This window comes from Polypterus senegalus, chromosome 10 (assembly GCF_016835505.1).
Source record: "Polypterus senegalus isolate Bchr_013 chromosome 10, ASM1683550v1, whole genome shotgun sequence".
Taxonomy (NCBI): domain Eukaryota; kingdom Metazoa; phylum Chordata; class Cladistia; order Polypteriformes; family Polypteridae; genus Polypterus; species Polypterus senegalus.
Genome location: NC_053163.1, coordinates 45370128 through 45393834, shown reverse-complemented (window position 1 = coordinate 45393834; position 23707 = coordinate 45370128). Strand labels below are relative to the sequence as shown.

Below are 23707 nucleotides of genomic sequence, written 5' to 3'. Positions count from 1 at the left end.
CCAAAACATTAATGAAAATTCACTATCAGTCTCACAACAGTTGGAGAACTACATATACACTCTTCTAAGGTATTCTAAGGTATTCTCACAAAAGAAAACAATAATAAATTGCTTCTTCTATTTTTTATTTAATACAGCTTATAAATACCTGCATAATGTGTGTTCTGTTTGCAAACATCCTACTTCCTAGAAGATCACACTGGCAGCCTCATTGCGCAAGGTATGAAAGATGTGTTGGTATCATGGTCACTACAGGGTTTGCATGACAACAGACAACGGGGGTAACGTCATTGCACTACGGATTAATAACTGGAAGAGGTTACCTTGTTTTGGGCATAGGCTTCATATTGCGAATGGTGATTAATTTGGGGTTCCTCTATAAAATGCAGTTTAGGTTAAATTGGTCTTATTTATTATGATGTTTAAAAATTCAAAAAGACCTGATAAGTAAAGCTGTAGGTGACAAAAATATAATTCAATATAATTTCAAATAATACATTATACAATAAAAATATAAGAATGTTGTAATGCAATTATTATATACAGTACACTTTGAATTTTCTGTTAAATTTCTATCTAGAGTATCTGAACTCCAAATACACAGAGGACTGTGTAGACGAGCTGTTGGATTTGGCATCCACACTTGACCCACGGTTCAAAAATCGCTTTAATAATGATGACAGGATTAAAGTCATTACAATGGCAGCAGTGAGAGAACTTATGGCTCTGGTGACAGAGGAAGACAGCCCTACCTCAGGACCCTCAACTGCTTCAGCTCACCCGATGGCTGCAGAAACTAGATCAGGTGATGACGCAAGGGAGGGAGCAAAAAGAAAAAAAAAAGTCTTTTGGCAGCTATTTCAAAAAAGCAAAATAATTCACAGAAGACAAGTCTCTGCCCACTGCCACTGAAAAAGAGATCAAGAGCTACTTAATGATACCTGAGGTGGACAGTGAGGTAAATCCACTTGAATGGTGGAAAACACAAGAAGTAAATTTCCCCAGATTAGGGAAACTAGCAAAAAAGTACCTTTGCATTCCTGCCTCAAGCAGTGCTTCTGAGAGGGCTTTCAGCACTGGAGGAAATGTTGTAACATGTAACCATGCTGTTTTGAAGCCAGATGCTGTGGACAGGCAGGTTTTCCTGTCACACAAGTTGAAGTTTCTCCTGTAGAAGTTTATAGTTCTCATAACTTTCTCAAAACTCATAACTTTGTGCAATATTGGACAAAGTAAGATAGTAATTTCTTTAATAGTGTTAGTTTGTGTTAAACTTGTTTACACATGCTACTTCTGCAGTATTCGATGGATGTTTAGACGTTTACAGTATAGTATGTTAGATTTGTGTTCTTGCTTGCATGCCGCACATGTTCATTTCATGGTTACATGAATAGTAGGTGCTGTTATTTTAATAGTTTTGTTGGTGTCAGTGCAAATGTTTGTGTACATCCTGTAGGCCACTGTCCAGTTATGTACTATAGTACATACTGTAATAAGTTGACTGGTGAATTTAATGTTTTTGTTTTACTTCATCCATCCCCCCATCCATTATTGTAACCGCTTAATCCCAACTGGGGTCGTGGGGGTAGGGGTGGTGGTTAGAGCCTGTCCCAGGAATAACAGGCGCAGGCAGGAACCAACCCTGGACGAGCGCCAACACACCGCAGGGTGCACACACTCACACAGCCACACTTACACTGACACAATTACAGGGTAAATTTAGACTCGCCAATCAGCCTACCCTGCACACTTTTGGACTGTGGGAGGAAACCGGAGCCCCCGACAAAAACCCACGCGAACACGGGGAGAGCGCCCGAACTCCACACAGAAAGGACCCAGGTGTTTTACTTCAGTTTTAATTAAATAAATAAGACCTTAACTGTTTCATTAAGCTACAATTAATTTTCTATTACCAAGACCAAGCTAGATTTTAATAAGATTTACAACCACATGTTTAAAGGATGCAGAATATCTTGGAATTATCGTTATCGTCAAAGACCCAGAAAATATTGAGATTTTTTTTTTCAATATCGCACACCCCTAGTGTAAGCACATTTTATACAGGAGGTTCCAGAAGCAATTAAGTTTTAATATTTTTTGTTGTTGACCATTTTAACATAAAGTATATAGAAAACTTCAGTGGAAGCAAATGGTGTTACCTAAAGGACTTCACATTTACTTATTTGGTAGACATCTTTATCCGAGGAAACTTAAAGCATTTATGATGCAATTAGTTACCTTTCTTTTGGTATTCCAATTAGCACACAGGCAGGTTAAGCGACTTGCTCACAGTGTCAGTAGTAGGATTTAAACGCACAACCTCAGGGTGTGAAGTCCAAACCCTTAACCACTACACCACCCTGACTTCATTCTGAAAGGCTCTATAATATAGCCTTAATCTCAAATACTTGGTCTCCATGTTTCCACAGCCAAGTGAACTTATTTTTTGTCTTTTAATATGTGTGTTTGTTTTTTTATTTATTCGTTTTTAAAATTTTGTATTATTTGCCTGTGTTTGCATTGTTCACGTCGAAGATAGCCACCACCTTATATTATCATGCCATATTTTGGTTGTTTTACTCATTAAGGCTTTAATTATAGCAGGCAGAGCATGCTGGCTGTAGACTCAGGGACTTAAGAAACGTTGCAAATTTTCCCTAGGGCTGCCAATTGCTTCATTTTCATGTAGGAGTAGTTAGGGATGTTTAACAAAATGTGCCATTTTCCTTCTTTCTTTATTTTTTATTTCTTACCATGCTGCCACTAAATGTGACAGTGACTCAAGACCAGATCTTGTTCTTTAATATAATAATTTTTCATATACCAGCTAGTTGAGCCATCAAGGAAATATTTTCTGTAATTGTATGCTTATTTAATACAAACTTTAAAGTAATGATTTGGCGAGTAAAACTATTCCTAATATTTGCCAGAAAAACTAAACTGAAAATGCTATAGCACATACACAAAACACTTGTGTGCCATGTAATTTAAAACATTTACTTATAGTGGTATCTAATAAATGATGAGTATCTCCATTTGATTGCTCAGTGCCAGGTCTGTTGAGCTTGCCCCATGTGGATGTGGGTTGCTACTGGTTGGTTCAAGTTATACCTCTCAACTGATAAATGTATCCTACCATAGTCTGTACGCCTTTCACTATACAGGCATAGGATGATGTGATAGGTTGCCAAGAAAATATGCTGTGATGCCGTGGGGAGAAGGTTTGGCTGGTGTGCCATGAAACAGGTCATTTGGACAGGTGACTTTTTCCCTCATTTGGAGTTCTGCAGCTCCTCTCCCCCTAAAATTTTAATAATAAGACATATTTTATAAATTATTTGGCTCGGTGAAAATTCCATAAACACAGAACTTAGAAATACAGTTAAGTGTTGTGACTGTAGATGGCGCTATAACAGTGCTTAACCCAACACAGACAGACACGGGAGGCCCACTTATAAAAGCACAAGTTTTCATTTTCTTTTCAATTCCTTCCCCGTTCCCACAGGCAAAACACAGTCCCAACAAGCACAAACACTATCCTCATCACAATACTTTCTCTTTCTTTCTCCTCAACTCCTCTCTGGCAAGCTTTGTCTCCCTCCTCCCGACTTTGACTCCCAGAGTGGTGGTTGCTGGCTTCTTTTATAGCCCACCCAGAAGTTCTCCAGGTGTTTGATGACCTATTTCCGGCTGCACTTCCGGGTGTGGCGAAAGACTCGCCCACATGGGCTCAGGAACAACAGCAGCGCCCCCTGGCAGCACCCCTGCATCCCAACAGGGTTGTAGAGAACACCATCTTCCATGGAACTCTGCAGGAATCTGAGGCACCACTGCCACCCAGGGGGGCTGACATCTAGCATACCAGGGCAGGTACTGCTCTGACCAGGCATGCTCCCCTGGTCCATACAGTGAAGAGGCGTCCTGGCCGGACAAGGACCCTGGCCATCTGTGACAGTGTCTTTACTTTAAAATTTATAGTTGTAGCATTTAATGGAGTATTTTTAAACTTGAAGGAGAGCCATGGTGTACATAGTGGTGTTCCTTTGTTTACAAAAGTATTAGAATTGTTGCTATCTTTGAATATTTCAGAAACAAAAGGATCTTATGTACATTATGTGTTTTACACTTCAGGAATAAAGACCCTTGCATAGTAGTATGTTTAACACATAAGCCTCATAATTCCTCATTGGACAAATACCACTTTCACCATTGGTCCTCTGATAAAAATAAACAGTCATGATTGCTTCATCTGTCTCCTATTCAGGAATCCTTTGGTATACAACACTCTACAGATTACATGCATTCTAATCAGGTAGGTAGTAGTGCGGAGGTTAAATCCTTGAACTGCAGCCTCTGATGTTGTACCCACTGCTATTTATTCACACAAGCATATTCAGAATGAGTTTACAGTTTAGGCAAGCATGTCTCAGTTATTGAGTTTCAGTAAATTATACGTTCAAAGTTTTAAACAAGCCTTCTTAGCTGATTAAATAAAAGATTGGATTTCCAGTGCAGAATGAACTGGGGTGTGTTTCCTGAAAATGGTCTGTCTTAGTGAATAACAAATGAGATAATGAAGAATGTAAGAAAAGAAGGAGTGTGTTTTCTATGTGTTCCCTGAAGCCCTTCACTATCCAACATTTAATTAACAAGTTTAAAATACTTCTTTCTTGGGCTCTTCCCCAGCTCCCAGAAAATCACTATTATCTTAAACAGGAACACGATTCCACGTATTTCAATGGTCAAATATGTTTTAATGTCACACCAGACGTGTGAATGTAAAAATAAAAAGCGTAATATGAAATCAAGCATTTGCAGAAAACACACAATGAAGAAATAAATTTGACTAATGGATAAAAATAATTTAACCTATTAGTCAAAAGTTTCAAATAGGCTCAAAACGTGGCATAGCTTCTGTTTCCTGAAGAGGCATTAGCTCTCTTGGAAATGTGTTCTTTTGAAATAGTGGCATATTAAATAATTAAACAATATCATAATATACCAGAAATGGCGATATCCCTCCCATCGTGATTACAGCGGTACAAGAATCACATGAGAAAAAAAATCTTTTAGCTTACATTTACTGACGGTTAACGCGGTTACAGATGGGGAGGCGCATGGACAGACTTAATCCAGGTGGGAAATCTGGATCAACACAGTCAGCCATTTTCTCGTCACCACGCTGGGAGGTTTTTGTTCGAACTTTGTCGACACCGCCTCCAAGGGTCTGGCTGCTGTCCAAGCCTTTTATAATGTCTTGCTTCATTTTCTGGTCTTCTCTGAATTCCTCCTCCACAAAATACAGAAATATCATAGTGCTTACATGCCAATTCTCATTCCCCCAATAAGGAAAACGATTTGTGCTGACAGAGGACAGAAATACCCTATCCTGTGTTTAAGCTGACTATACAAGCCTCCAGTTGTCTTTGGCTATCTAATCCAATGCTTGGCTAGCAATTATAACTGCTGTGCCCCTGTGTGCCAAATTTAACATGCACATGTGAATAAAACTCATAACAGTATTGTCCAGATATAGTGACATGAAGAAAAATGTAGTATAACAGCTTCCTTTCAAAAAATAACAATGGTGAGCAGCAATAGGAAAGGGAAGAAATACTTCACAAAAAAGGAGTTAAAACAAATGTCAGAGGAGGTGGCAAAAAATTAAGAAGAATTATGCTTCAAGGCTCATAGAAACCCCTGAATACTTTTGCAGGCACCAGAATGGCATCTTCCACATATCCAAAGTGTGTTCTGTAGTGTTACACCTTTCCTAAGACGATTTGGAGATTCAACACTGGAGTTAGCAGGTATTCTCCTAGAGATCAGCCACCAGCAAACACACAACATCTTGCCATCTGACACACTCCACAGTTGGACCAGATACAGAATAACCATCAGGGGTGTTCCCAGGCCACTTGGTCACAACATCTGTAAACAGTCCCTGATGGTCAGTTGCATATCACATGGATATTTAACACTGAGAAGCTTTTTAGAAAGCTGTAGATGGGATTCAGCAGGCTGGGAGTGTGAATAATACCTGCAATAGAATGAAAGCCAATTTTAGTGTCATGCAAGGTATTGTATTATTATTTACTTATTTGGCTAATATCTGTATCCAAGGTGACTTGCAACATTTAATGTACAATTGGTTGCAATTCATTTGTTTTTCAAACTGGAGCACAGACAAATGAAGTGACTTTCTCATGGTCACACATGGTTACTAGTGTGATTTGAATCCACAACTTGAGGGTTTGTTGCATGCACGGTGCAATAGTAACTTAGTTGTCATATGTGCATAACTGATGGTCTGCAGGAATCCACCGACGGTGTAGAAATTTTGAAGAAGTATTTGTTGGAATATTTCAGATCTAGAGATGTCAGAAACTGTAAAGTGGGACTGATGGCAAAATTCTGATGCATTCTTCTTTCCAATTCATCTTACACCAGAACAAGGAGCGTTATTATTTCATCCCTGGGAAGACTGTATTTGTCTATTAGTTGTTGATTACTAAGATGGTACCAGGAGATCATGTTTGCTCTCAAAAGAGCATTTAGACATGCATCTTGGCTTCCTGAATGAAGACTGTCTCAAATGATGTTGCCGATTGAGTTGCATAATTCTCTGGAAAATTGAAATTATTTTTGCTGATACTAAGGAGCGATTCACCTTCCAACTTTCAAGGCTGTGTCTGATTATATAGGAAGTTTGATTAGATAACCCATGTTTTCAGTTTGTCTACAGGTGTTAAAGCTACAAAGAGGCCCTTTTGCCCTAATCTATTGCATAAATTATAATTTTATGTTTATTTTATTATTACATTGTCCAAATAACAGTGTGTGTTTTCTGGTCTACTTAGAGCGACCTCTGCTTCTCTGGGCTAGAACCACAGCAAAAGTTCAAGTAAAGAACAACACTAAAAATTACAAATGAGTAGGCTCACTCATTTATTTCCAAACAAGATTAAGTACTGCTTTATTCATTTATTAACATTCAATCTTCAGTATGAGATAACTAACTACTTAGTGTTATGAAGCTTTCAGGAAATGCACCCCTGGTTAGTTGCACATACAGTAGCACTTCATATCTCTGTGGACGACTGAGGCACACAATTCTCCCACTATGTCAAGTTGACAATGCTCTCAAACCATTACAGTCTAAGTTTGTACTTTATTACTTATAAAATGAAGTGTAACATATTTTTAAATGTACCATTTTAAGAATTGGTTTTAAAGGGGTTTTAATCAATATGGAAAAACCATGTGGCATTCTTGTCATTAGTGCTCTATTGCTAATTTTGATACTATACAATATACTATAAACCATGCAGAATACAATCAATTAGAATACGCATATCCTAAGTAAACAACTGACATTATACACAAATATAAAAATCTGTAAACAAAAGTCACACTACCTTGTACTTCTGACCAGCATCACGTAGAACTGTCACTATTCATAACATATTTGCACTTCTTTGTGAGAGACCAGAAATTGCCAACTCACTTTCCATAGTGGTGCTGATGATCACTTCAATAGCAGCAAAACTTTCAGCTGAAATTTCTTCATACCCTGTGCCAAGTGAAGCCCATTTTGAGCCCAAGGCAGGGTAGGCAGACTTTTCCCTTCATAGTCCATAGCACTTAGTCAGTATTATTAGACAGATGACTTAGATGTCCCCCCTCTGTGTCTGGAGTGCATACCCCTTCAGTAGCACAAATGGAAACCCCATAGTGTATATACCACAGACTTTCAGAAGCATGCTACCCTTAGCGTACAGAGCATGTACACTTTTATTTTCAAAAACAGCATCCAGCAGGTAACAATGCCCACTCAGTATCATCAAGGTTCACAGTGGCGTAGCGTGGGTGTCAGCTGCAAAGGGCGGAGGAAAATTTCGCCGCCCCCTTATTTAGGTATTTCAATTTAAAAGACTAAAATATACAGTAATTCTTTACTGCCCCCTAAAAGTGCCGCCCCCACTACGCTACACCACTGAAGGTTCAACGACTGGGGTGGGCATTCCACGTCAGTGCCCAGAGCACATGCCCCTTGACTTTTATAAATAGCACCCCCCAGATGACAGGGCCACAATCTTGCCCAATGCATTGAACTGCTTTGTTCATATAGAATGTTTTCATTTTCTGTTTGATATTTTAAGAAATGACTCAAAATTTAGAAGCAGAGAACTTTCCTTATTTTCAGGTAGGTGTTAGATTAAATGAAACATCACTAGATATAGTGACTTTTTCATTGTGAAAATTCCAGTAACTGTGTGATGTAAACCATTTAGACCAATGACACATACCAGCAGCTCTAGATAGCTAACTGCATGGAAGATACAGTAAGTGTGTGCCATTTCAAGGGTAACCTAACAGAGACTGTCTTCTGAATTTGTGCTATAAGCAAGTGTTCTAACAAACTTAGTAATAAACACTGAGTGGTTTTTAACCCCAAAACATGCTATTAAAATTTATATTTAGGGACTTACCTTCATTTTAAATTTGAGGCTTTCAGTTGGTTAATTAGAAGGTTCCAAATCTGCAGGACCCACTATATTTCACATCTTGGTTTTATATGACATGAATCAGCATTCCTAATCATTGAGGTAGAACTCAGTCTAGGTAATCAGTTCATCTGTTAAATAATGATCCTGGCTGAACAATATATAGTACTTTGAAATAAAAACAGAAGAAAGTAGAAAGACAGTATATTTTTTTAGGGAATAAATGCCACATTCCTACTTAAAGCGATTTTTAAAAATAAGACTTTAACTTTAATAACCACAACAAACATTTCCTTTCTTTAAATCAAATAGTAATAATAAAATCAAAGATAAGAAATATTGATGAAGGATGATTTTGAGTTCCAAAATGTAATTTACAGTATCATTTGTTTGGTAAATTTCACAAAATAGCACAAAAAACATGCATTATTGTAAAGAGAGGTCTAATATACTCCTTTAAACTATCTATGATTGCTTATTGAGTAGATATGTAATTAATTTTAAACACTGATTGAAAATTAAAATAGTTTAAAATTAAATCACTTCAAAATGATTTAAAACAGACATACAAATACTGAACTATAGTGTTACTGTGCCTGTGTAAATGGTAATTGTTCTTGAGTGACAGTGCTTATGATTGAAGTGTCACAAGGACTTTACAATTAAAGAAGTTTTAATTTACTCCTGAACTCAGAATACAATTATACAAAAGGCCATAAACAAAATGAATACTTTATAGGTTAATTATTCAATTAGGCCTCATCAGGAGGCAAACCTTATACATATGTAATTTACATAATTATCTTCATGTATTTGCTGTACCTATTATTTTTAAATATTATGTTTCTTATTTTGGAACAGTTTTGAATTTAATATTATGTATCCCATGGTAATTTCAATTTATTTTAGATGAGTAGAATATTAGTTTAAATCTGGAGATCAAAGGGTAGGGTGCCTGAGCTGTACACAACATGAGCTGATTACAGAAATACTTTTTGTAGATTTCTTTTATTCTAATACAAAACAGTTTCTTGTTCCATGAACAAAGTCATGTAATAATATTGTTAGAAATCAATTATTATTTTAACATACTATGACATAATTGACTATTTTTTATCATTACCCCTCTATTATGTCTATATTTCGTAAACTTTGGTTTGTTTATTGACATACATCTCACACTTGCAATTAGGAAATCTTGTAAATATACGAGGGACATTCAAAAAGTGAAGGTGGGAGGAGTAATAATTGGGCATTAAAAAGTTGGTACGACGCTGGGGAAATTGCATTGCAAACAACTGTGACTAAGTAGAAAAGTGATGTCATTTGTTTTTGAAATTCTTAATAAATAGAATTTTAAAAAAAAAGTGTTAACTTTTTGAACATCCCTTGTACAATAGATATTATGGCATTCATTATTCAACAAAAAGGATCAAATACTGTAAATGCCTGAGCACAGAAGTTTAAAAGATATATGTTATTCAGTATTCCTTCAGTACAGTCAATGAGTTTGCTCTCAGGTTAAAGTCCAGGGGCCTCATGTATAAAACTTACTTGTAATCCATTTCTTACACAAATGTATAAAACATGGACTTGTGAAAATTAGCGTAAAGTGAGTTTCAACCATCCATAATTCCTATGCAGGCATTTTTTGGTGTTGGCATTGTAGCCACTCCAGGAGATAGGACAATGACGTGAACATTTCATTGCATATTTCAATAACACTTCAGGCACATTCAGATGTTTTTGAACTAATTCTATCCTAGTTAGCTGACATGCTCTCTTAGTACATCTGTCTTCAGTGTTGGTAATAACGCCTAATGCAAGTTTTCAGAGATTGCGACCTGATGATGACTGGCTTAAAACCCAATTTAGACGTCCTACACCCATCCTTTTGGAGTTGTGTGCTGAACTGGAGGTACATTACAGAGATCATCACAAAGAAACCATGTAGACCCCTGTTCCTTTAGAGCATTGACATTTACATAGCAAAATTATGTTACCTTTTTACAAGTTCAATAAAAATGTTCTCAAAATTTCACATCTGTGTTCAAACAGTCTGCATCAATTCACACTGTTTACCAGTGGCAATCTGGGCACTGTATGATGGCACATTTCTATTGCTCTCTCCATTCAGCTGCTCCGACTCGTGCTTTTTCTGCCTTTTTTCCTCTCTTCTTTCATGGCTTATAGTTAAAAATTCACTCAAGAATATGAGCAAATTTATATAGTGATTAGATTGTGAATATTCAAAAAAAGTATTTTTATGCCATAAATTGGTTACTGGTGGGAGGTGATAAGGAGTGGCTAAAAGCGCATGCTCGCAAACATACTGCAGTTAAGTTGATTTGAGTTTTATAAAGAAACTTGGTGTGGCATGTGGAGCATGTATGGTTTTATAAATTCATATTCCTTTGTATGCATGCCATTTTTGTTTTTCGTGTGTACAAAACATTTTAATATGGACTCTACGCAAGGTTTTATACATCAGGCCTCTTGTTTCTTGCCAAGATCAGTTATAATAGATGTACTCTAAAATTGGTTGATTTCTTATTATTACTGGTTAATAAGCTGGTGTACATCTGACATCATAGCCTTTATAAATGTTTAGAACTAATGGGAAAAATATACATTTTAAAGGAACATTTCTACATCTTAGCCAGAGGTGATGTTTTATCTTAAGGTTTTTATACATGAGACCCCAGGAGTTTAGCAAAGACTATATGCAACAACTTAGTTTTTGATTTGGTCCATCATTGGGACCCAAAATCAGCCAGCAGTCATGCTAGTGAAGATCATCACATTATTCACAAAAATCCTAGAAATAATCACCACTTTTTTGACATTTTTTGAGGGCAACCGAGGGACACAGGTACGCTGAAGCTTTGGTATTTAACAGGAAGATTGAATGTCACTACAGTATTTTGAGTTAGCTGTTCTCCCCAAACCACAATAACATACAATGACTACAAGTGATCACTTCATACAAACGTTTTTGGACCCAGCCAGAGATTTCAATTGATGCCTCAAAACCCAAAGAAACTTCCATTCATCCTGTTTTATATCAGAATGTGTCTCACTTTTTTCTAATTCTCCTTCACACTCTCCCTATATATATGCAAAATAAATTTTTATTTGGTCATGATCTGAGCCAGGCTGGGTGAAGCACAGAGACACCAAGTTAATCAAAGCACATGAACACCTTGTTATAATTAATGCTGACTAATTTGTATCTGTACTCTATCTCCCAATTAAATACCAATTACACAAGTTTGTCGGTTTCAAAGATTTTTTGATTGAGGCATATTTAAATGACAAACCAATCTGACAAAACTTTGTATCACTGATATTTTTAAACCATACTGGAGAGAACAAATATTCAAGTCATGTATTTAATATGCTATATTTTTTTCTTGGTCTAATTGTATATTCATATCATATCAAAAATAATTATTACACTATGTTGCTAAATGCTAGTTATTTTGGTAAGTGGCATCAGTGATACAAGGTAAGCTAGCCAATTTTTCAGTGGTGGAAGTTCTTGGCCAGAATGGTTGAAATTCTCATGTGAAGGTTCTCTGTAGTGATGACATTTAATAATTAAATGTGAAAAATCTGGCAAACTTCACATTGTTTCTGCATGGGTTTTCCTCAGGTACTTTAGTTTTCTCCAATCCCTCAGAGCTGTGCAGTCTAGGTAGATTTGTCCCTGTATAAGTAAATGTGGGTTTATGCATGCCATTATACTTTGTGATGGATCCTCAAACCAGTATCTGTCATGGTGCACAAAGCTTCCAGTCCAGTTACTTGCTGCCTTATCAAAATCCAATAGTGAACTGGTCTGGACTGAAGAATACATAAAATGAATGATAGCCTGTCACTGAATTGCCTTTCTCTAAATTTTGACTTTACCACTTCTCAGCTCTGAAACAAAAAAAAAAATCCAATTAAAATGCACTCTTATTACTGATAAAAAAATCTAAATGATTTAGTTCATGAGGTAGAAGTAAATAATAAACAAGAACAGTCTGTTATTTGAAATATTAAAATGTGTGCTTTATTAGTTTAAATGTTTAAAGTTTAAATATTCTCAATAATAGTAGAAAAAAAATCAAAAATGACATCATATCTGTATTTCTAGGAAACTATCTGATACACACTACATACTGTCTCCTGCTCACCAGATATTATCTACTCCTCACCAGTTACGATCGCACATGCACCACCACATACTGTCACACACATTCATACAGTGCTTTGCTTCTCTGGTCCTCAGTAGATATGAGCTCTTTATCGGTTGTGGACCACTGGGGCATGTACAGCCGCCTTAACCTGACACCGACAAGCAGAGACACAACACACTTTTTATATACAGAGGGGAGAGGCTTTTCTCTTTCCCCAGACCACAGCACAATTAACCGTACAATATAAATCTCAGTACTTTGGACTTTTCTCTTCTCTTCCTCTCTCGTTCCATCCTTCCGCCTCCTCTCCCTCTCAGGCAAGCTTCGTCTACCTCCATCCCGATTCTGGCTTCTCGAATGGAGTGAGGCAGCTCCTTTTATTCTACTCCTGGGATTGCTCCAGGTGGCTCATCATTATTACGTGGAATCACTCCCAGGTGTGGTGGAAGTCCATTGTAGGGCTCTGCAGCCCCCTCTGGCGGCCCCCACGGAACCCAACAGGGCTGTAGCAAACTCCAAGTCCCAGGGTGCCCTGCAGGAACCTGTGGTGCCACAGCTGCCCAGGAGGGCTGCCCTCTAGCATCTCAGGGGAGGCAGTGCCTCGGAGATTCTCTCTCATTGGTCCTTCCATCCAGCTGGCTTCCTAGCCGGGTAATGGCCGAGGCTGCCTTAATTTGACATTGTTAAATAAGATATTTTGTCCGAGTAGATTTTCATTGTTAATAATCATTATAGAGGAAGACATATTTAACAGAGCATGTTGCAAAAGAAGACATACTGTGAAAATCTATCTTGCCAGTGATTGTTCTTTTTAAAATATTACATTTTAAGCTGTGTACTTTGTAATATTGACAAAAATGTTGGCTAAGTTACACATATCATAAGCTAAAAGTTGCTAATGCCTACAATACATGTGTGGTTTCATAAAATCAGCATCAATTTTTCTGGGAAAAAATTTGATACTTCAGAAAGAAACACCATTTGTGCCTTTTGCGATGTAGTCAGCTTAGTTAGTTCATTATAGGACACAATCATACACACACACACACACACTCACCAAGACAGAGTCACTTTAGAGATGTTAAATAGCAGACTTTTCTGTTGAGAACAATATTTTGGGATGCAGTTTGTTTTGTATTGTTACATTTGCTTATTGAAAATGATATATATTAATCAGACTTTTCACTATTAAAAGTTTTTATTATTTATATTAAACTTTTTCAATATTAAAACCAGTAGATTGGAAATAAATTGAGGGGGCCGGAGGGATGCAACACAGATATAAAGCACACTCCATCTCTTTAGGTTCTGTGCTGTGAGTGGGTTAGTGGTTTTTGGAAATGAACCCTTGCTTTGATTTAAAAAGAAAATATCTTTCACTTGAAATTTCCTTCCCCAAGAATGCAGGTGTCTCTTTTTTGCATTTTCTGTGGTTTCTAACACTAACTACAGTTGATTAGATGATATTTGGGCAGCAGATCACTAACGTCTTAGTAGTGGTATTGACCTGATGCTATGGTGTAGGTGTAGTTTTGGCCCAATTGTATCAGCAAAATAGAATTAGTGTAACTGCCATTTTGCTCCACCACCTGAAAGGATTCTGTCAACAGTAAGTAGTACTGTTAATAAGAAACTAGCCAGTGATGGGCTTGAAGATGGCAACCACAACTTATTCACGGCAACAGGTGTGCAATTATCTTCATAAGGTGTACCTACAGACTAGATGTTTCTAAAAAAGTGGCTGCTGCGAGTGTGCTGGACTACAGTATCAGAAAATTCAGGCTGCAGTGGTACCTGTGAATTGTTCATAGTATATGCCATATCTGATACTTGAAACTATGCATGAGCTTTTATAGCAGAATTACTTTTTTTTAAAGCCAAGTGACTTTAATAAGGTAAATGTTCCCATGAGTTCTGTCTCAGTGCAGATCAACATGAATGAGTATACAGTATATCCTCAAAAGTGGAGCTTGTATTGCACTGGGAACTTTTTGGTGTTACTGGGTAGAATCAACTGCAAAATCATTGATCCTGCAGGGCAAAGTTTTACAAGGGGGGAGAGTGCAATGATAACCAGTATGCATCAAAAAAGATAATTTGCTTTTGAAAATAAGAATGCATCTAAAGAAAACCACCATCTGGAAATGGGGTGGTTATATTTTCAGGATGGAGAATATTGACAGGTGAGGCCAAAAAATAAAACAAGCCATCTAACTACACCTAAAAAAGCAACACTATAGCTGGAGAACTTCTGTGTTGCCAAGAAACTCTTTTTCTCCAAAGTCATTTCATCAAAGCCGTCTTAAGATGAGTTTGGTTTTAAAATATATGACTTTACTCAAAATCTTTTATTGCCATAAATAACATTTATTTTAGCTTTAGGAACAGAGTACGCTATGAATTTACCTATTACTTTGTATAGGGGAGATAACTGTCAATGAGTGGCAATCCCTTGTCATGTCCCCAGGTACAGATTTTGATTTTGTGCCTGATGAGTCAACACAGATGAAGCTGAGAAAGGCTCTATATACTAAATATTTGTCACAAGCCAAATTATCTTGCAAGCTTTTGTGGAAAATAATGGATACTTCTACAGCAGACATTTTTACTAAACATCTGATATATTTCTTAAATGGCCCGTGCTGTTGAAAGTAAATCAAATTCAAGAAATGAGTGCTGTGTTCAAATTTATTAAAAGCTTAATGGTCAAGATCATGTAAGCAGATTTTCAGATCATGAAATGGATGAGTTACAGCACAAAGAGCAGAGAGAGAGAGATGTGCTGTATGTTTCAGTAACCCTTCTTCAGATCTGTCCAGATTCAGTTCTGCTGCTAAAACATAATATGATCTTTTAGCTTTATGCTCTGTAAGATGAATACCATGGTATTTAAGCTTTGTTCTGTAGAGTCACATTGTGGAATTATATTGTAATTGAGAAGGTTATTTATTTCCTTTCGCACAGGTCACTACTGTATGAAGAAAATCAGGTTGAACAAAGTGGACAGGTAATAAGTTACATCAAAACTATAACGATGGCAGAAGAAATGGAAGTACTGTATATCTTCCTGAGCATGATGAATCCCCACATGAAAGGCTGAGTCGGGTAAGGTAAAGACATAATTCTTTTCTTTGTTAACAATTTATATTTGCAGTATCATCACAACAAAGAGAGCAAGTTCTTTATTTGTAAGATATTCTATAACGCAAAGCCTTTGCTCTAATTAGCTTTTTTTGGGGCAGGATGACACGGTGGTGCAGTGGTAGCACTGCTGCCTCGCAGTAAGGATACCTGGGTTCTCTTCCTGGGTCCTCCCTGCATGGAGTTTGCATGTTCTTCCCGTGTCTGTGTGGGTTTCCTCCTACAGTCCAAAGACATGCAGGTTAGGTGCATTGGCAATCCTAAATTGTCCCTGGTGGATATGCCCTGAGGTGGGCTGGTGCTCTGCCTAGAGATTTTTTCCTGCCTTGCGCCCTGTGTTGGCTGGGATTGGCTCCAGCACACCCCCGTGACCCAGTGTTAGGATATAGCAGGTTGGATACTGACTGACAGAAAATGGGATACTTTTGGTTTAAATAATAAAAGAGTAAAATGTGTCTTATACTGACTGTAGAGTTCACCTATTTAGAATTCTGACACATTTGCAATAGTAATGACACATTTATGGAAGAGGATGATACTCAGTTTGGCATTGTGTATGCTGATAGTGGGAATGATCTTACTTGTACACTTTCAAGGCATTTCCCATATCAGGTGTGTATGTTATCTTCTTGAACCTCAGGCAAACACTAATAAGTCAACTTCTTTTATATCACACTAGCAAAATACCCCCGCTTCGCAGCGGAGAAGTAGTGTGTTAAAGAAGTAATGAAAAAGAAAAGGAAACATTTTAAAAATAACGTAACATGATTGTCAATGTAATTGTTTTGTCACTGTTGTGTGTGATGAGTGTTGCTGTCATATATATATATATATATATATATATATATATATATATATATATATATATATATATATACTAATAAAAGGCAAAGCCCTCACTCACTCACTGACTGACTCATCACTAATTCTCCAACTTCCCGTGTGGGTGGAAGGCTGAAATTTGGCAGGTTCATTCCTTACAGCTTCCTTACAAAAGTTGAGCAGGTTTTATATCGAAATTCTACGCGTAATGGTCATAACTGTAAGCTGTTTTTCACCATTTACTGTAATGGAGATGAGCTTCAACGCCGTGGGGGCGGAGTTTCGTGTGACATCATCACGCCTCCCACGTAATCACGCAGTACATAGAAAACCAGGAAGAGCTCAAAAAAGCGCTGAAGAAAACATGCATTATATAATTGAGAAGGCAGCAAACAATAAGAAGCGAGCGAGTGACATATACAACCATATTCATGAGTTCTGCTACTTCGGAACCAAAGCACGATGTAAACCTACACTTTAAATTAAGTTCATAGACAGGCTGCGCTGGCGCTTGTAATTTAGTGCATGCCCATATAAGGCCGTCCGTCAGCGGCAATCCAATAGCAAACTGCCACGGGTAAATATTCACGGGTGAAGGACTGTGCTTATGGAGAGGAAGATGAGATGGTCAGGGTGGTGTTTGACACAAACTCAGCGAAACTGCGAGAGAAAGTTTTAAGTGCCAGGACTAAGGTAACATTAAATACAGCCATGGACATAGCACGAGATGGCACCAGCACAGCTGGGAACCTTCGATGCATGTACACCGAGTGGCTCACATGAACTGATGCAGTGCACAGATAAAAGCAACAGTTCCAAAGAGCTGAACAAAACCGAATTACACAATTGAAAGGCAGCAAAAAATATGAAGCGCCTGATAAGCATATTCATAAATCCAGCTACTGCGGAAACAAAGCACACGGTGGAAAAGTCAATGTCCCGCTAAAGGAAGACAGTGAAAAAAAAAACCCGTGCATGCAGCGTGTCAGGTCTCAGATAAAGAAGAAGACGAGCTGTTTATTGATGCAGTAAGAAACGAATCAATGAAAGAAACCTGTCATCTTTACAACGATTGACAAACACGGAATGTAACTTGAACACAACACATCCTACAAATACGAACCTGATTGAAAGAAATAATGATAATCAAATCCTTGATGACAGCAACACTCAGTAACACTCACAAAACAAATACTGTATATTGACAGTCATGTTACGTTATTTTTAAAATGTTCCCTTTTCTTTTCTAGCTTTTAAACACACTACTTCTCTATGATACGCTGGTATATATATATGTATATATATATATCCCAATCTACATACTCGAATAATGGATACTTTATTCACCATCAATGATTGTTTTGGTAAAGCCATACTCAGTGTATTCATTAGATGAACGGTAAAAAAGTAAGAGCGAGGGGAGGATGACTTATTGAGGCATGCAAGCAAAACCACAATAGCACGCTGGCTCGATGTACGAAAAATACATCTTTTCAAGTTCTATTTACTCCATATGTGTCAAACTCAAGGCCCGAGGCAACATCTGGCCCGGCGTGTAATTATATCCGCCCGAGATCATTTTATATACTGTATTATTGTTATTAATGGCCCGGGGATATGAAGCACTGGTAACACAATAAACTACAGATCCCATAATGCAGGGCTTCAGCTGCCTTGCGAACACTTACCGAACGCCGTCTCTTCAGTCGTTTCCTTACTTTGCGAAGGAAGCAGCTTTTCAGAGCTTCTGCACTGTTTTATAAACGAACGATATATAAGAAAGTCCTTTTTCCTTGCTTGCCAACGAAGCAGCCTTTTATTTAATCCACGGGTTCTCCGCTGTTTCATTGTTCATTTATTACGATTTTTATAGTTATTGTGTAGGTTTTATTTAATCCACAGGTTCTCTTCTGTGTTCACTGCGGTGTCTTCTTTCGTTTACGAGCTTGCCAAGGAAGCAGCTTCTCAGCTTCTGCACTGTTTTAAAAACGAACGACATATAAGAAAGTGCTTTTTCCTTGCTTCACCAACGATGCAACCTTTTTATTTAATTCACGGGTTCTCTTCTATTTTATTGTTCATTTGTTACGATTGTTACAGTTATTGTGTAGGTTTTATTTAATCCACGGGTTCTCTTCTGTGTGTCACTGCGGTGTCTTCTTTCGCTTACGACCTTCGCCAAGGAAGCAGAAACTTACAACCACCAAACTTTGTAACGCACAAGACTTCAGGTCACATCTCTATAAAACAACCTAATTGAAGCAACTATATTTACTGGCAGTGCCTCAGTGACACAGTTTTTATTTCTCATCCCGTTATACCATCTAATCTCCCATTTTAATTCAAACGCGTTCAATTTCCAGTAAGGCTCTGCTTCGCAATGACAATTAATAAGTCTCAGGGACAAACACTACAAAAGGTTGGCATTTATTTGAGGCGGATTGCTTTTCACATGGCCAACTGTATGTTGCATGCTCAAGAGTGAGCTCAGCACACAGCTTAGTCATATTACAACCAGAGGGCCGAACTGACAACGTGGTATACAGAGAGATCCTTAACAATTAATTTTTGACATATTTTCGTTCAGTCTAAAAATGTTTACTTTTTTATTAATAAAAATATTCAGACAGTATTTCACCGCTGCGAAGCGCGGGTATTTTGCTAGTATATTAATAAAAGGCAAAGCCCTCACTCACTCACTCACTCACTCACTCACTCACTCACTCACTCACTCACTCACTCACTGACTCATCACTAATTCTCCAACTTCTTGTGTAGGTAGAAGGCTGAAATTTGGCAGGCTCATTCCTTACAGCTTACTTACAAAAGTTGGGCAGGTTTCATTTCGAAATTCTACGCCTAATGGTCATAACTGGAAGGTATTTTTCACCATTAACTGTAATGGAGTTGAGCTGGAATGACGTGGGGGCGGAGTTTCGTGTGACATCATCACGCCTCCCACGTAATCACGTGAACTGACTGTCAACGCAGTGCGTAGAAAACCAGGAAGACCTCCAAAAGCGCTTAAGGAAAACATGCATTATATAATTGAGAAGGCAGCGAAACAATAAGAAGCGAGCGAGTGACATATACTACCATATTCATGAGTGCTGCTACCTCGGAAAGAAAGCAAGGTGTAAACCTAAACTTTAAATTAAGTTCATAGACAGGCTACGCTGGCGTTTCACATGCCCACAGGTAATGCGGGATACAAGTTTAATGAGAGGACGCAGGATATAAACGAGAGTTTTGATCACTTTGCAACTAAGTTAAAATTGTAGGTGAAGGGTGTGCTTATGCAAATTCCGAGACTGTGTTTGTGGGGGATTGACAGTTAAGGCGGGTGGGGGAGTCACGTCATCATCTCCCCTCCCATTCATCTCATTTCGCTCTGAGCTGAGCTCCGCGGCTAACGCCGTCTTCCGAAGCAACTTCGTCAGACTGCCAATCCACAAGTTAATACACACGCTGTCTCTAGAGTTTCTCCACACTGAATCCTCCAGGCACTACTTACAAAAGGTTACATTGACAATCGTGTTCCGTCATTTTTAAAATCTTTCCTTTTCTTAGCACAAGCACAGCTGAGAAGCTTCGATGCATGTGCTCCATAAGCGTTAAAAATAATGCATTTAATCACACTTTGCATTACAAGCAAAGGGAGCTTTTGTCAATGCATGATTTCCTGGTACACCGATTACATTGATCAGCGCATCCCGATTCATTTTACCCTCGCACCACCTTAGTTTGAGAAGAAGTATGAAAAATATGAGGTTAACACAGAAAAACAGATCACCAATTCAAGCTTTATGAATAATCGATTCGCCATCAATAATTGTTTTGGTAAAGCCATCCTCCTTCCATTTTATAATTTTTCTGCCATTAGCCATGATTAAATGAACGGTAAATAAAGTAAGAGCAAAGCGACTTATTTAGGCAGGCATGTATATGACAGCAACACTCATGACAATGTCAATCATGTTACGTTATTATTAAAATGTTTCCTTTTCTTTTCATTACTTCTTTAACACACTACTTCTCCGCTGTAGGCGCGGGTATTTTGATATATATATATATTCATATAATATATGAATGACCTCCAAAGAGCACTGAGACTTTTGATATCATGAACGTGTCTGCAAAACTGTGGTCTCCTGCCCTGCAAAGTCGAGCAGCCAGCGCGTGCATAGCTGTGCCGCCTTTGAGACGCTGACTGCGCTTCTGCCTTAAGTCAAAGTGAGCACTTTTAATTTTTTTCATCCTCCCCCTGCGCTATAGCTCAGACAAGTGCAAACACGGGACCCCTTTTCTACACCACGGCAAAATAATATTAAGGCGATTCACACTTTCTTTTGCACGTATACGATTATGAGATCCTCAGCTCGGATTATGAAGACACACACAGTGGAGGACTGACAGTGCCATCACAGCTGATTAATGGGGGGACGCCTCACCAGTCTACACAAGACCCACACGACTGTCCCCAAAAGGCGATCATAACGCCAGCGAACACATCTCTCTATACTATATAAAAGAAAAAGGCAACTTTCCTTTCTTTACACCTTTTTCCTTTTATCCCAAACCAAAGCCTTTCTCTCTTAACACTGCAGAGGACACAAAACTAATTTTCTTTAATTGCCGGTAAGGCAAATTTGAACGTTCACATAGAAAATGTAATTTCTATACCACAGCCGTCATGTAGCGCCTTTCAAAAGGGATCTACTACCGAGAGATGATCCATATACATTTTAGCTGCGGTTAGTTACTTACCTGTTGTGTTACACAGTCTTTAAAATGTAGTTTACCTGCAACCACTCCAGTAGTGCTCAATGTACCTGTACTTCTTAAAACGTTAATGTTTTACTGTTTAATAACTTATAGACTATATTTTATTATTTTTCCCTTGCACTCAGTGACCAAAGCTATACACACACATATAGACACATACAAACATACACACAAGTATATGTATGTGTATATATATGTATGTATGTGTATATATATATATATATACACACACACCCTATCTACATTATATATATATATATATATATATATATATACACACACACACACACATACATACATACATACACACATATATATAATTTGTGTGTGTGTATGTATGTATGTGTGTGTATATATGATGTAGATAGGTATGTATATATATATATATGTGTATATGTAGATATGTATATAGATATGTAGATATGAAGATATGTATGTGTATATACAGTATATGTATATATATATATATGTATGTATGTGTGTGTGTGTGTGTGTATATATGACAGCAGCAATCCAAGCTGTGAGAAAACAGTAAAAAGGAGGCGTGTCAGACATCGTGGTACATTTTCTGATGCAGCTAGACGAAAAAATCTTTGTGACGCTGCCGCCAAATACACAAAACAATTACTTTGACAATCATGTTACATTATTTTTAAAATGTTTCCTTTTCTTTTTCATAACTTCTTTAACACATGACATCGCTGAAGCTGGTATTTTGCTATATATATATATATATCACAGCTTACACTCATAACAGTGACAAAACAATTACATTGACAATCATGTTACGTTATTTTCAAAATGTTTCCTTTTCTTTCTCTTTCCTTCTTTAACACACTACTTCTCCGCTGCCAAGCGTGGGTATATATATATATATATATATATATATATATATATAGATAGATATTAGAACAACATATATATATATATAGATAGATATGAGAACAACACTCATATCAATGACAAAACAATTACATTAACAATCATGTTACGTTATTTTAAAAAATTTTTCCTTTTCTTTTTCATAACTTCTTTAACACACTGCTTCTCCGCTGCGAAGCGCGGGTATTCTGCTAGTATATATATATATACACACACACATTTAAACATGTATATACATATCCATACATATACACATATATATATATATATACACACACATATATACATATATATATATATATATTGATATATACACATACATATACAAACACACATATATAAACATTGTGGAAGTTGACCCGGACACAGACAGGCAGACACGTTCATGTCACCCACAAACACGTTTATTTACAATATTTACAAATATTAGCAATGGTCACACAGACCCAGTTCAGTTTAAATAGTGCACAAACCCCAAAGTCACAGTCCTGGCCTCACAATGCCTTGTCTTTGGGCCGCCTCCACGCCTCCACGCCTCCACGCCTCCTCTGTGCTTTGTCCTTCCTCCTCCCTCCAGCCTCAAATGAATGGAGACGGCCCCTTTTATATGGTTCCTGGATGAGCACCAGGTGTTCCCGGCATTCCTCCTCTGGCCACGCCCCAGCGTGGCGGAAGTGCCAGCTGTCCTCCCGGCTGCTCTCCGGGCGTCGTCATAAATCTTCCCCAAGGCAACAGGTCCCCAAGGCATTGGGGTGCCTCCTGGCGGTGACCACGGGCCCATACAGGGTGGAGCTTCCATGCCCTGTACCCGTGGCCCCCAAAGCAACCTGGAAGGCAACCCCCACGTGATCCAGGGTGGGCACAGACCCACATCCGGTCCCTCATGACGTCCCGGCCAGGTCATGGCCCCTGGCATCCCTGACAACACATATATACATATATACACACACACATATATATATATATATATATATATATATATATATATATATATATATATATATATACATGCACTCTTTGGGGTGCGAGCAGCTGTTGCTGGGGGTGGCAGAATCCATCAAGGAAGAAAAATGAAAAACATTATTTGTACAAAATCTTAATTTATTTCTCCATTCCTAAATAATTAAATCGGCAGGCTATTTCGTATCAGTGCAATACGCTGTTTGTTAAAATGTATGACTCCCGCTCTTACGTGCAAGTCTGCATGGATATTATGAACTATCATATCTGTTCAAGTTCTATTTAAATTTTAAATAGAAGGAATTTTTATTTAGTCGACAGAAATATCTTTGGTAGGAATGTAAGTTAAATGTAGGCATCATTGCATAAATATTTCTTCACCATACAAATGTAAAGAGTAAATTTGGCTTACATTCCAACCAAAGA

General features: G+C 37.8%; 1 pseudogene; it reads left to right on the top strand.

The window, feature by feature from the left end:
* The window catches only part of LOC120538164, a 114458-nt pseudogene that overhangs the window by 86041 nt on the left and 4710 nt on the right, over positions 1-23707 (top strand).